At 42.1% G+C, this 15,731-nt stretch overlaps 1 protein-coding gene across 4 annotated transcripts in view; it reads left to right on the top strand.

Moving 5' to 3' along the window:
* Nucleotides 1–15,731, top strand: part of PDE4B (phosphodiesterase 4B) — a 522,826-nt gene that overhangs the window by 18,729 nt on the left and 488,366 nt on the right. Inside the window, exon 1 of one of the 4 annotated variants that reach the window (XM_033916535.1) lies at nt 127–255. The exons of the other annotated variants lie outside the window; for them this stretch is intronic. The gene's annotated coding sequence lies outside the window, so the exon portion shown is untranslated. Of the gene's footprint in view, nt 1–126; nt 256–15,731 lie in introns of those variants that run through there. 4 annotated transcript variants of the gene reach the window in all.

Genomic DNA, 15,731 nt, shown 5'->3' with positions numbered 1-15,731 from the left:
GAACAATTGACTAGACAGCCAATCAGAGAGCTGAGTGGCTTAGCTCACCTGGTTAAACACAGAGCTGATTCACACAGCAGAAGGCCACCATCACAGGGATCACCCCAGAGACCAACACCAGGGAAGAACGATTGGAAAGGACTCTGGACCATACAGGAGCAATCTGCCAGGCAAGGGGGAACTCCTAGCTGCCCAAAAGCTTATCAGGCTGGAGGCTATTCTAAAGGGAGCTCAGCATCTCAAACAACCAGCAAGGTAAAATCTTATCTGCCTGCTAGGAGTGTAGGAACAGAGGCTCAGATAGCCAATTCCCAGCTAGAGACAGGGGCTAATGAGAGCAGCTGTGATTACCAATCCCAGGAAGAGAATGTAAGCCAGGATACTGAAATGTTCTCAGAATTCACAGGGCTTGAGAATATAAATAACACTGCAGATTCAGAGTATGAGATGGTCTGTGAAGCTAAAACTGAATGCTAATGTTTCCTCTGCATTTCTGTGAAGGAGGGGGCAGGGCACCTCCCTAACCTCATAGTTAAGTCTTTCTAAAGAAACCGGTGTTTATTTAAAAACTAAGAATTGTACAAACCTTTAAAGGGAACCTCAAGGAACTGGTAATATTCAGAATTGTCAACGCAGTGCACTGTAGGAAAGTTACACAGGCTATAGTAAGTTTTGTGCATTTCAACATACGGCATCACGGAGCTGATTGAACAGCTAATGCAATTGCAGGTGTTCAGCACTGTGTATGAGAAGCACTCTGCAAATGTTTTGATTTTCCTGAAGGCATTCTGTGACATCATTTTGGTTTGTCTTATGAATTACTTTCTACAATATGATATGGAACAATGTTTGCTTGTGCCAAGGATTTATCTGGAATGCAAGGGTCAGAAGAAAAATAACAGAAACTTTTTGTTTTGAAACCAAAGTTTGTAGTGCTTTATTGAGGGTCAGGCTTGCTTAGCCACTCCAGTGAACCGCTCGGCTGGACGCTGTGTGTGTGGGGTTCAGGACAGCGAATTAGCACCCTATTCCCCGCCACAAGTGTTTCTAGATTTTCAGAAAGCTTTTTCACAAAGTTCCACATAAGAATAGCATTACTGGGTCAGACCAATAGTCCATCAAGCCTAGTAGCCCGTTCTCACTGTGGCCGATTCAGGTCACTAGTACCTGGCCAAAATCCAAGGACTAGCAATATTCCATGTTACCGATTCAGGGCAAGCAGTGTCTTCCCCCATGTCTTTCTCAATAACAGACTATGGACTTTTCCTCCAGGAAATTGTACAAACTTTTCTTAAAACCAGCTATGCTATCCGCTCTTACCACAACCTCTGATAATGCGTTCCAAAGCTTAACTATTCTCTGAGTGAAAAAAATTTCCTCCTATTGGTTTTAGAAGTATTTTCCTGTAACTTAATTGAGTGTCCCCTAGTCTTTGTAATTTTTGACGGAGTGAAAAATCAATCCACTTGTACCCGTTCTACTCCACTCAGGATTTTGTAGATTTCAATTATATCTCCCCTCAGAAGTCTCTTTTTCAAGCTGAAGAGCCCTAACCTTTTTAGTCTTTCCTCATATGAGAGGAGTTCCATTCTTATATTATGTTATTAATGTCCGTCTTGCCCAAGGTCTTTCCCACCAAGCTGCAAACCCCTGCCCCACACAACAACCCCACCACCAAAATATCCCTATCCCCATCCCTGACATTCAAACCCAACCACCTCCACAATATCCACTTCTCCCCAGGGGAGGGTCAGGGGGACACAAATTTTAAATTCCCCAGCCCTATTCCTCTAACCCACCTCCCACACTAATCAATTCCCCCAGCCCTCAAAAATCTTCTATCCCTCCTTCAACTCACCGCCCCTGTTTCCTTCTACCAATCATCTCTTCCACAATTCATCCTAACTCCTTTTCTGCCCTAGCAAAAAGCCCCCTTGCCTTAACCAAACTTAACCCTTATCTACTCTGCACTTATCTTCCTTTCCCCACTGTTCATCATTCCCCATACTCCCTGCCCTTCCCGAAAACCCCCATTCCCTTTTTCGCATGAGCTCTACCATGGTTATCAGCCCCCCCCCCTGATAAATCTAGGGGGCACACTTGGACTGCAATGATACACTACACACAAACAGGAGATTCTACCTCCTCAGGGTAGAGCAAAGAGAAGCAAAAGATATGACCTTGGTGTTCAATCTTTTTATTCATTCAAGACCTGACACGTAAGTGTTTTGGCCATATGGCCTGCCTCAGGGGTCTACAAGGCAGGCCTGGTTGGGGCTGAAACACGATCATGTCGAGTTTTGAGATACAATAAAGGTGATTGGACACCTGAGTCTCCTTCGCTGTTAGTTCTTTTCTTTTCTGTTTGTATATGGGGTTACCATATGTGGAGCCGCACAAACCTGGATACATGGCCCCGCCCTGTTCCACCCCCATCCCCACCGTGTTCCTCCTCCAGCCCCTCCCAGTTCTGCCTTAAGCCCCGCTCCGTTCCACCCCAGCCACATCCCTTCAAAGCCTCGCCTTTTTTCCCCGATGAACTCTGGACTCGTCTGGAGGGCTTCGAGCATGCATGGATGTGTGTGACGCCATCCGCGCATGCTCAGAAGCCCTCCAGACTTGCCGGAGCTCATCACGGTTTTCCAAAACCCGGACAAACTATAGGGTTTTGGAAAATCCATCTGGGATCCCGGACAGTCCTCTAAAAACAGGACATGTCTGCGTTTTCCCGGACATTTGGTAACCCTAGCTGTATACAAATGATTTTACTTATGCAATGTTTTCTTTGGATGTTTTATCCTTTCCTGAAGGTGCAAGAAATTGGATGCTTAGATAGAAAATGTGCTATTTCAAAACTGTGAAGTATCTTGTAGGCATTTTTTGTATTTTGTTCTCCCTTCTTTTGCTGAAATCTGAGGCCTTTGCCTACAAGTGTCATAATACAGCATTTGCGATTTCTGTTTCATGGATATGAAAACAATACTGAGACTTTAAAAAATACATTTGTGCAGTATCAGAGCATAATGCTTAAAATCTGTTAAATCTTTTGTTCTCCTGGTTCCAGTTAATGTACTTGATTCTTGGACTCAAGAGGGCAAGTATTCCTGCACACTATGTTCTCATTGAGGTAAACAGAATGGATCATTTCATGCCAAAAGGCTTGGCAGGCTTAATACCAAGGATCTCCAGTGCTTGAATGTTTTCCACTAAAGGCCCTGGGGCTCTTCTAGTTGAACAGGAATGGGCTCAAAGGACAATGTTGGCTGAGGCCTGTTTTGATATTAGTTCAGTGCAGTTACTTTGCAATCTTTATGCATTTAGGACTGAATTCTATATATTGCGTCTAAAACTAGGTGCCAAAATATGCTTAAATGCTATTCTATATATAGTGCCTAAAGTTAGTCACGGTTTATAGTGTGCCATGGCGAGATTCCGGGTGTGTCGCTAGACGCCGGCGAGGAGGAGAGGCACTGGTGCCGGATGACTGCTGACAGGATGTACCTCTCATGGCAAGAGGCATGTTTTGTAAGCAGTCAGCTTGCACCGGCAATTCGTGAGAACTGACAGCAAGCCAATCACAGAGCGGAGCGGGACCAGGCAGGAAGCGCAAAGGGTGCTCCTGCCTTATATGCCACTCTGCAGGGAGAAAGACAGCTGTCCAGCACCAACCATGCCAGATAAAAAAATGTACCGGGGGGGCTGCGGGCTTCCCAGTACCAGACACACCTACGTGTAGAGGAGGAAAAACCAAGAAAAAAAATTCTGAACCAAATTTTTTTTTCTTGGGTTTTCCTCCTCTACAGGTGGGTGCATCTTATAGAGCGAAAAATACGGTATATTACTTCCAAAGTTGAAAAAAGCCTCAATTAGATCCTTCCCAGCCTATTCATTACAGCAGGGCTCCGTGATAGATTCGCATTGCCTTTGCGTTCTACCTGCTTCCTGATGCGGTAAACAGGACACAGAAGTGCCGGGCCGACCAGCTTTCCCCCTCCCGACGTCAATTCTGACGTTGGATAGGAAGTTCCGGGCCAGCCAATCGCTGCATGGCTGGCCCGGAACTTCCTCTCCGACATCAGAATTGACGTCAGGGTGGAAGGCTGGTCGGCCCAGTGCTTCTGCGTCCTGTTTACCGCGTCGAGAAGCAGGGAGAGCTCAGAACTCTGCGGCGGTGGTTTGGGGGTGTGTTCTCCGATGGCGACGGCAATGGCTTGGGAGAGAGCAGGGAGAAAGAAAGACAAATAAAGAAAGGGGGCAGGCAGGGAGACATAAAGAAAGAAAGAAGGGGGGGTGACAGGGGGACAGAAAGAAAGAAAGGGGGGCATGGGGAGAGAAAGAAAAGGGGCATGGAGACAGAAAGACAGAAAGAAGGAAGAAAAAGAAAGGGGGCATGGAGAGAGAAAGACAGACAGAAAGAAGGGAAACAGAAAGAAAGGGGGGACAGGGAGTCAGAAAGAAAGAAAGGGGGCATGGAGAGAGAAAGACAGACAGAAAGAAAGAAAAAAAAATGGGGGAAATGAGGTCTGGAGGAGAGGAAGCATACAGGAGGCTGAAAGAAGGGAAGAAATATTGGATACACAGTCAGAAGAAGAAAGTGCAACCAGAGACTCATGAAATCACCAGACAACAAAGGTAGGAAAAATGACTTTATTTTCAATTTAGTGATCAAAATGTGCCCGTTTTGAGAATTTATATCTGTTGTCTATATTTTGCACTATGGCCCCCCCTTTTACTAAACCACAATTGCGGTTTTTAGCGCAGGGAGCCTATGAGCGTCGAGAGCAGTGTGGGGAATTCAGTGCAGCTCCCTGCGCTAAAAACCGCTATCGTGGTTTAGTAAAAAGGGAGTGGGTATATTTGTCTATTTTTGTATAGTTATTACTGAGGTGACATTGCATAAAGCCTTGACCTCTTTGAAAACCCCCGGAATATAAATGATAATTAACATTTTCTCTGCGTACAGTGTGCTTTGTGTTTTTTAAGAATTTTATTGTTGGTAGATTATTTTGACTTGGTCATTTTAAAAGTAGCTTGCAAGCCCAAAAAGCATGAGCATCCCTGCATTACAAACTGATTTCCAATCTTCCTTGTATAGCTAAAATAACAGGAAAAAAATAGTATTCCTTCAACTTAGTCAGTTTATTGATCAAACCTATGCTCTTTATCCATGCCAATCTGGTTACCAATCAATGCTCGCATTAGATTAAAAATATCATGCATAATGTATTGCATCTTATATGTGAGCTCAGCTACATCTCTCATAAACCTCTTCACTAATTCTCCATCCAATTCAACCAGAATCATCGAGATACTCCTCCTTATCCTTCCATCCCCCTAAAGGAATAAAATACAAGTGCACATTCAGCACACTTACTACCTACCTCAGTGCAAAAACCTGGAACAATCTCCAGACAGTTATCAACATCGAACCTAACTATCTCAAATTAAAAAAAAAAAAAAAAATGAAGACTCTTCTGGGCAACACACTCCATTGACAATCCGTAGTCCTCACAGACTGAGATTTCAATATCTTCAATGTAAAATGTACCATTAATTCTCCTCACTACCTCACTCTAGAAGACCTTCCTGCCTCCCTCTCTTGTCTCTTCTCCTCTCCTCACTCTACTTCTCTGCCTTTACTCGAATTGTACACCACCTTGAACCTATTTAGGCATAGAGCTTACTCACAAATTGTAGATTAGATTAGTTTTGCAGTAGTACCATTAGAGATCAGCCTGGCTGAACATTGGCTGGGATCTGCATATTGAATGCCGGTGCTTGGACATGGCCTAGATTTTGGAATATTGTGGCCAATTCTACCGGCCACCAGCTGAATGTTGACCAGTATGTGTGCTGTTACGAACTGCTCATGCTTTGCTCAAACTCAACTCCTGTAAATATCCACCAGCATAGTTCACATAGTGATTCCACAGTGCAGACTTTTATGGTTGCTGGCATTTTATGAGGTCCTTTGTACACATATGGGGCTATATTAGGATAAAAACTTGGATCGTAAACTTGTACAGACATTATGTATGTTAAACCTGTAACCAGTTCTGAGCTCTGTGGGTTCAACGGGCTAGAAAATAAATAAATATGTGCATAAATTACTTTATAAAAATACTCTTTTTAGAAAGCCTTATGAAGGGAGAACCAGGACCCACTAAATTATTATTGCTCAACTCTTATAAGGAAAGTTGTGTGCCTTCAGAATCTCAAATGATTGAAACTATATGCAAAGAAGAACCATAAGAAATAATGTACAGATGCTAAGGTCACTGTTAACACAGTGCAAAACCTTCAAAGGAGACTTAACCGTACTCATCGGCGCACCAACCTACTACATCTGTCAATGATTCAAGTCTCCCTGAGCCGCTGGCTGTGCTTTAAATCCATCTTTCCTGCAAAAACAAGGCTTCAGTGACAGGAGGACTGATGTGGGTGTCTTCACAACAAATGTTGTTGATAAAATGAAAATGCACAGTCCTATTATGGAGACTGCAGGCAGACACACCTGTTTGAGGGTGATCTCTGGGGCTAAACGACAGCAAGCTGATGGTCTTGTAGGTGGGGGTGGGAGCAAAGAATTATCTCCAAGGATTTCGCCATTTGTAACTCTCCTGATCTTCAGTCACAAAGATATAAATGAGTCTGCTCTGCACATGGCAGGTAACTGAAGCTCTGATTTAACAGTAGCCCAGCAGGGTCAAATTTCACAAACACCTATCGATTAAGAGCAATCATAGCAAAATAAACATAGGGCCTGTTTGATTAGACTGCGCTAGCAGTTTCTAGCGCGGTGAGCCGCGCTGCTCCCGACGCTCATACCCCCTCTTCTACGAAACTGCGATAGTGGTTTTTAGCACAGTGAGCTGCATTGAATGACCCGCGCAGCTCCTGACGCTCATAGAGTTTCTATGAACGTCGGGAGCAGCGCAGGCCATTCAGCGCGGCTCTCTGTGCTACAAACTGCTAGCGCAGTTTAATAGAAGAGGGGGTTACTGTATGAGGCAATTAAATTGTCTTCACGGGATACAGGATATTTCCACTAGTGTTACTCCACCTCTTCCTACACTCTGGAAGTCTGTGATCTTCCTTGCACTTCACTTACTCCTATTGTTTTTCTTTTTTTAATCGGTCGGTTCTTATATGTTTTATCCCTCTCCCTCTCTTTTCTTTTTAACCCTAGTTTTGTGTTTTTGTTTTTTTTTTCTCTTTAACAATGTAACTTCACCCCCACCTTTCTTCTTCAATCCCCACTCTCATGTATGTCTTTGTAAAACGTCTACAATGTTCACTTTTCCCCCCTTTTATAAGCATTATTTTAATTCTTCATTTTATTATAGCGTTGTAAACCGGCTACATATTTGTTGATGGTCGGTATATTAAAAATAATAAAACTTGAAACTTCTTCAGGTAGCTTCCTGGGATTCTGACCGAGTTAGCATTTAATGGATCCTCTCCCCTTTAGGGTTACAGGAATATCTCCAGGAGGCTTCATTTCTCTTCAGTGTATATAAGAGACCTCTGTGAATCTCCTTCTGTGGTTTTTCTTTTGTCTTCCGCACCTAATTTATGCTTACCTCAGGCGGGTGAGGTAAATTCTCCAATGCTCTTGAGCATTAGAGCATTTTCCGTGCCGGCCCAAAAACCAACCCCATAGCATTCTTTAAGGAGAGAGGGAAGAACCAGAGTATGAATGGGCTCAGCCTCTAACCCTCAAGCCTTGCATTGAAGAATGCTGGTTTAAAAGGACTGAGGTTGAGATAGACAGTAAAGAATGACACCGGATGGTTTCCTATGGTTATCTGTGGGGACAAGGATGGTGACAAATTCTGTCACTGTGTCATTCTCTGAAACCTGTATCACGGCTTTGAAAATGGAGCCCTTAGAGGACAAATGTTAAAACAGTGAATATGTATAGATATTTGGGAGTTTTACTGGATAGTTGTTTAACTTATCAAGATCAAATTTCTAGTGTAGTTAAAAAGTATTTTTGGGTTGAGACAGTTGAGAACTATTAAATATGTATTGGATGTAAATAGTTTATATACTTTGCTTCATGCTCTTTAATTTCTCGTTTAGACTAAGGAATCAGTATCTATGCTTCTACTCTTTAATGATTATAAACAGTGCAAAATATTGCAATACATTTATTAGAGAATGCCCATAAATTTGATCATATATCACCATTATATATACAATTTCATTGGTTACCCATCCCTTATCATACTAAGTTTAAGATTTTGATGTTAACACATAAGAACATAAGAATAGCTATACTGGATCAGTTCAATGGTCCATCTAGCCCTGTATCCTGTTTCCAATAGGGGCCAATCCAGGTCACAAGTACCTTGCAGAAACCCAAATAGTAGCAACATTCCATGCTACCAAACCCAGGTCAAGCATTGGCTTCCCCCATGTTTGTCTCAATAGCAGACTATGGACTTTTCCTCCAGGAACTTGTCCAAACCTTAAACCCAACTATACTAACCACTGATACCACAGCCTCTGAAAATGAGATTCAGAGCTTAGCTGTTTAGTGAGTGAAAAGTATTTACTCCTATTGGTTTTAAAGGTATTTCCATGTAACATCATTGAGTGTCCCCCTCCTCTTTGTAATTTTTGAAAGAGTAATATATCAATTCACTTTTACCCATTTTACACCACTCAGTATTTTGTAGCCTCAGTTATATGATGTGCCTTCTTAGAGTTTTTTAACTGTTCCTTATGTCCCAAGTAGAACTTTCAGGTCGATATCACAGCATAGATTAATTATTCCTTCTATTTCCTAGCCACCAGTGGCGTATCAAGGGGGGGGGGGGTCGGTCCGCCCCAGATGCAGCCTTAGGGGGGGTGCACAGCCAGCCCGGTCCCTATTGCGCTCCCACCCTCCCAGCGAGAGCAGCAAACCTAACCTCCAGTAGCGTCGGCTTCTTCGCGGCTTTCTCCTCCCTCTGCCGCGTCACTGATGACGTCATCAGTGACGCTGCACAGGCAGGAGAAAGCTGCAAAGCAGCCGATGCTACTGGAGGGAGGTTTGCTGCTCTCACTGGGAGGGTCGGAAAGGTTCACTTGGGGGGGGAGATAGGGTCAGCGGGGGTTCGGCTGGGAGGGGAGAGAAGCGGTCTGCCTCGGGTGCTCCAAGGCCTGGTGCCATTATCTTCTTCGGGCAGCAGCAGCGTTTACAATTTGCTGCTGTTGCCGGATTCAGGCCTTCCTCTCTGCCGGGTCCTGCCTACTTCCTGTTTTCATGAAGACAGGACCCGACAGAGGAAGGCCTGAAGCCGGCAACAGCAGTGAATTGTGAATGCTGCTGCTGTCCGAAGAAGTTCAGGACACCAGGCCTTGGGTGACAGAAGGAGGAAAGGGAGCAGAGGGGGAGCGAATTGGGGAGAGTGTTGCTCTACCCAACTGGAGGGAATGAAAGGAGATGCCAGGGCTTAAAGGGAAGAAGAGACGCCAGGGCATGGAGGGAAGAAGGAAGGTATGCCAGATCAAGGGAAAAGGAAGGAGGAGATGTCAGAGCATGGAGGGGGAGGGAGAGATGGAAGAAAAGGAAAGGAGAGAGATGCCGGGAATCAGGGAAGGGATGATGCCAGACTGTGAGGTGGGAAGGAAAGAAAGGAGAAGAGAGAGATGCCAGAGCATAGGGGAGGGGGTGGTGACAGAGAGAGAAAAACGGAGAGATGACAGAGTTGAAATCAATCATGTACAAAGGAGAGAAGAGGCACGCGATAGATAGTTTATGGAAGGAGCATAGAAAGAGGGAAGATGCCATATGGAAGAGAGAGAGAGAGGGTGCACACTGGATAGAAAGAGCACAGAGGGCAGTGAATGGAAGGGGTGAGATAGAGGGTGAACAGTAGATGGAAGGGGTAGAGAGAGGGAAACAGACACTGAATAGAAGTGTGGGGGAGAGGAAGGACAGCTGCTGAATGGAAGTGTGAGGGAAAGGGGAACAGATGCTGGAAGGAAGTGAGGAGGAGAAAGAAAAAAAAGGCACATGCAGGATTGAGGGAAGAGGATAGAGTTAGTTACTGGAATGAGTGAGGGAAAGAGGTGGCAAGCTATAGGTAGACACAGTGAAAGAGGGAAATTAAGGACTGAATAGTAAAAAAAGAATTTAGACAAAGGCAGAAAATAAATTGAGAAGGAAGACCAGGGAAGAACAGGAGGAAGGGAGTGGAGAGAGAGATGCCAGAGCAGGGGGCAAGGAGAGGAGACAGATACCAGACCAATGGGGTGAAAGGAGAGATGGAAGGGGCATAGAAGGAGAGAAGTTGCCATATAGGGGCAGAGAGATGGCAGACAGTGGATGGAAGGAAGAGAGTAACAAGAAGATGAGAAAAGCAGAAACCAGAGAAGACAAAGGTAGAACAAAAATTTTCTATTTATTTATTGCTTTAGGAGACATGTTTCTGTTTCTGTGGTATTGCATTGTATTTAGAGTCCAGCTTCTTGCTGGTTCAATTTAACCTTTGTCTATGTATTTCTATTTTATCCCCCCTTTTACAAAACTGTGGAGCGTTTTTTAGCGCCAGCCGTGGTGGTAGCAGCTCTGATGCTCAGAATTCTATGAGCGTCAGAGCTGTTACCACCGTGGCTAAAATCCACACTACAGTTTTGTAAAAGGGGGAGGGGTAAGTTTGTTATTACTTATTCCATACTAGGCGAAGGTGTTTTATGTGTTCTGTGTATTCGAAAGGCATGGTTTTCTGTTAGGATTGACTGCAGGATTGATCTGTATTAGTCTGGCTTGTTTAGTTTTACAATGGGTGTATTGCTGTTATACTTCTCGCTGCAGTATGTAAGATGCTGCCTTTTCCTAGGTACTCATATGTGACGTGTGGCTTGTTACTAAAAATCATGTTTTTTGTACAGATGGGGGGGGGGGGGGTGCCAAAAAAATGATGGGCCCCGGGTATCACACATGCTAGGTACGTCACTGCTAGCCACCTTGGAATCCACTTGTGATAGTGCTTTCTTTTGGTTGGCACCTACTTTATGGGGTCAGTTGCCTATATAGTCCTTGTCTAAATTTAAGAAACAATAAAATGTCATGTTTCTTATTTATTTATTTATTTATTTGGTTTTATAACCTATCTTCTTCTCAAGCATTTAATTGTACTAAAAGTACAGAGGTTTAGGGTTTTTTTTGGTTGGTGGTTTGGTATGTGCTTGGCATTCTATGTGCTTGGTAGATCAGGCCCTTTCTATCTATAATGGAGCGCTTTTCTATTTTAAAATTTTATGCCTTGCAACTAATGATTATAACGGTGTACAATACAAAACGAAAACAAATATATATCAAAACTGGGACAGACCAAAGGTCCATGAAGCCCAGTATCCTTTCTCAACCCAGGTCACAAGTACATGGCAAGATCACAAAGAATAAAGATTTTTTTTTTTTTTTTGCTGCTTATCCTAGGAATAAGCAGTGGATTTCCCCAAGCCATCTTAATAATGGCTTATGGACTTCTCTTTTAGGAAATTATTCAAATCTTTTTTTAACCCTGCTAAGCTAACTGCTTTCACCACATTCTCTAGCAATGAATTCCAGAGTTTAATTACACATCGAGTGAAGAAATATTTTCTCTGATTTGTTTTAAATCTACTTCCCTATGCTTTTTCATGTTGTGATAATGCCATGTATTTAAATCTATCTTGTTTATCTTATTGCCTTCATCATTTGTTGGTTTCAGGCTTACTATCTCTAGCCAGTTTTATCCAAAGCATTTCATTTCTCCCTTTGATCTCTCTTTGGACTTATTTCTGTTTCACTTTGAATTTTGACATTTTTTCAGCTCTAGCATTTATCAGTGAACAATATTGCGTTACAGTATGTAGGAGCAGTCCTCCTTAACAGAATTATAAAAATGGAAATTACTCAGATGCTGTGGCAGTGAATTTTTCATTTGTAAAGCTGTTATAGGCAATCTTTCACAAATATTTCCAATAAGATTAGGAATCTCAGGGTTCTGTCTCTTTCTGGAGCTACTTAATGATTTGCAGATTTGTTCTTTTGGAAAAACCAGTTTTCAGACTGTCTGTACTGAGACAAAGACTATGCTTAATGTTTACTCTCGGGCACTTCGCAAAATGTTTACCTTGAAAGTTTTGCTTTGCACTTTGCCTCCAGTACAAAAGCCTGGATGCACTAAACATAATTGCTAATTCCGACTGGATCGCTGTTGGCCGATTCTCTGGAAGAGCGATCGACGTACCAAAAAGATTGCATGTAAATGATTTGGGAAGAGGTTTGTCGTAATCTCCGTCTCTCTCATCTGATTGATCGGTGTAAGAGCGACTCTCACACATACGCAAAGCTGCCAAAATGAAATTCAAGTTCAATTTATTTAATATACTGCAAATATAAAACAAATAAGTTAAAATCTAAGTGGTTTACGATAAGTATACAATAAGGGAATAAAACAATACAAAAAAAACCCTCTCCCCCTCTTTTACTAAGGCACGCAAGCCGTTTTAACGCACGCTAATATTTAGCGTTGGCTAAAATGTCTAGCCCGCCTTAGTAAAAGGACCCCTCTGTTACATTTAAAGGGAAAAACAATAAGTTTAAATTACAATAAGATTTGCAAAAGGAAAACAAGGAAAGAAAATGGGGTACCCATAATATAACCCCCCTCCCCCAAAACCCCCCCCCCAAAACAACTTATGAGCAAAATGCTGGAGAAATGCCTTTAATTGGGCTTTAAATGTAATGAACAATTTTTCATCTCGAAGGTAAGTGGGGAGAGAGTTCCAAAGAACAGGTTCCATAAACTGAAGATCCCATGAATAAAGGTCAAAAAGATTTATTCAACCATCTGCTTGCCAATAAGAGACAAGAACTTTGAGCTGGTTGAATTGTGACACCATTGCGTGACTTCTGGCATTAGCCACGTCCATAGTGGCGTTCGGCGGCCTAAAGTGCCCATGTAGGCGCGATTCCGGCATGTATTATTTAGGTGCTAGTAAGTACTTAAGCGGTGCCATTTTAAACTGTTAATTAATTTAGGCGTCATATATACGTCAAATATACGAAGAACTGGCTGGTTTTATTTTCCTTCAGCGAAAGCGTGCCGTTTTAAGAAATTTTTAGATAGGACTCTGGCATTTCAAGCAGGAGTAATGAATACATGCTTGAATGCTCTTATTACTCCAGCCCTCACTTATCAGCAATTTCTGAAAGATTTTAAGACCTATCTATTTAAACAGTACAATACTTAATAGATATCAATATCAATTTGATAAATGATTTCTATTATTTTTATGGAATAAGGTTTACAGAAGCTTATCTATTTTAGTATAAATAATCTGTATTGTGCATACTTTGTTTGAATAAGTTAGGGTTGTACTTTGTCAGTTAGTATCTTTTATAGAATTGTGTTATTTCCTTTTATAATAATAATAATAATAACAGTTTATATACCGCAATACCATTAAGTTCTATGCTGTTTACAATAGATTAAGCGAGGTACAAATTGATTGAATTTAAGAGGGGAGAAGAGGAGAGTTAATAGGACCGGAAATGCGTTGTTGAGGAGAAAGAGATTAATAGGACAGAGGAATCACTATGGAGGAGAAAGAAGAAGAGTGGGTCAGTTGTCCAGATACTTTAGGAACAGTTGAGTTTTTAGACGTTTTCTGAATTCCTCATAAGTAGTGGGCGAAAGCAGTTGATCTAGGTCTTTACCCCACCATGCTGCTTGATGTGAAAGAAGGTGTTCATGGTGTTTTTTCAGTTTACAACTTCTAACTGGGGGGGAAACGAAGTAGGAATGAGAGTTTCTCTTGTGTCTGTTGGCAGAGAAGGAGAAAAGGTCAATTATGTATTTAGGGGCAAGTCCGTTTAGCGCTTATAAGACACTGTTATCTGGCTCTGTATCTTAAATACTTTGCAATTTACTGTGTAAACCGCCAAGAACTGATGGTGTGGCGGTATACAAAAATAAACTATTATTATTAGGACACCGTTTCTAGAATTTCCCCCCAAGTGAACAAAATTATTCCGTTTTGTAGTTCTGGAAGATACCTTGAGGTCCATCTGCCAGATCATTTTCACATTGCTTCACTGCCTTGAGATCCTCAGACGTTATCGGTCTCTTGCCCCCTAACACATACTGCTTTTTTAGATTTCTGCATTCTACATGCATCACTTTTTCACATTAACCCCCCTCTTCTACGAAACTGCGATAGTGGTTTTTAGCTCAGAAAAGCCGCGCTGAATGGCCCATGCTGCTCCCGCCGCTCATAGGAACTCTATGAGCATTGGGAGCAGCGCAGGCCATTCAGCGCAGCTCCCCGCGCTAGAAACTGCTATCGCAGTTTCGTAGAAGAGGGGGTAAATTTTAACTGCCAAACAATAGACCATTCTACTAATTTTTGTAGATTCCTTCTCTTGTTCTCCACCCTCTCTGGGGTGTCCATTCAGCTGCAAATTTTGGTGTCATCCACAAAAAGGCAATTTTTTTCCATCTAACCCTTCAGCAGTGCTCCTCACAATTAAATTGAATAGAATTGGCCACATCCCTGAGGCACTCCACTACTTATCTTTCTATCCTCTGAGTACATTCCATTTATCACCACCCTCTCTTATCTGTCAGTCAACCAGTTTCCAATTACTGAATTGTCTAGATGCAGTGTCTTTGCCTAATTAACTCCTATTGATGCTTTTATGTTATTGCATATTTTGATATGATATTTAAAAGAAAGGGCCACTTAATTGTATTATTCCAAACTTCTCATTTCATGTCAGCCTTGTGCGAGCATGTAATATAAATGATCATTTTCAGTGGTTTTGCATCAATATTTTGTTATTTTTATCTCAAGAGTGTTTAATAAAATATGAAAGTTACTTCCTGAACTTGTAAAAGCTCCACATAGAGGCTTCTTCTCAATTCAGTGGATAATTACCAATAATATGGCGGGTGGGCAGGCCTGGACGGGAATGGTAAACTGATCGAGCTTCAGAATGAACATAAATATCAATTCTGCACAAAGTTACTGAACCTGCATTAACTACATTTATTTTGTCTCCAGCAGAACCATGGCAACTGCTTTTGCTTCCACATAATGTAGTTGAGAACGGAAATACATTCCAAATTGTCTGAAGAACGTAGAGCAACACTATTGATGTTGATAGAGCTCCTGAAATACATTTTTCCTTTCTACATTTTATGCTAGAAAATTCACTGTAAATTAGTTGCATGCAATTTCTATATATTTTCCAGGCACATGTTGCATGGCCAGTGCTATACATTCGCACAGAGATGAGTTACTGCTCAATGTGAAATGTAGTTTCTGAGGCCTAAAAATTTATTATTCACATTTTATTTCATAGGTATGCTAAATTTACTAAAAGGGGAATCATGCGAACATAAGAATAGCCTTACTGGGTCAGACCAATGGTCCATCAAGCCCAGTAGCCCGTTCTCACGGTGGCAATCCAGGTCACTAGTCCCTGGAGTAGAAATATTACACGCCACCGATCCCAAAAATACTCTAAGCACTTATATAGTAAAAGTACTTAGCTTTGCCGTGGCAACGGACAGCTGATTTGCAAAGCTAAGTACTTTTACTATATAAGTGCTTAGAGTATTTTTGGGAAATTAAAGACAAACAGTTAAAATTGTAAATAAAAAATAGCAATAAAATATCCACAGTAATTGGGAGGTGGAGGTTGAAACCAATGAGGATAGTTCCACTGTGGTTTGCAGGCTTAGGCA

The sequence above is a fragment of the Geotrypetes seraphini genome, chromosome 12, assembly GCF_902459505.1.
Source record: "Geotrypetes seraphini chromosome 12, aGeoSer1.1, whole genome shotgun sequence".
NCBI classification, from domain to species: domain Eukaryota; kingdom Metazoa; phylum Chordata; class Amphibia; order Gymnophiona; family Dermophiidae; genus Geotrypetes; species Geotrypetes seraphini.
Note: the sequence above shows the minus strand (reverse complement) of the source record. Positions and strands in the feature narration are given on the sequence as shown.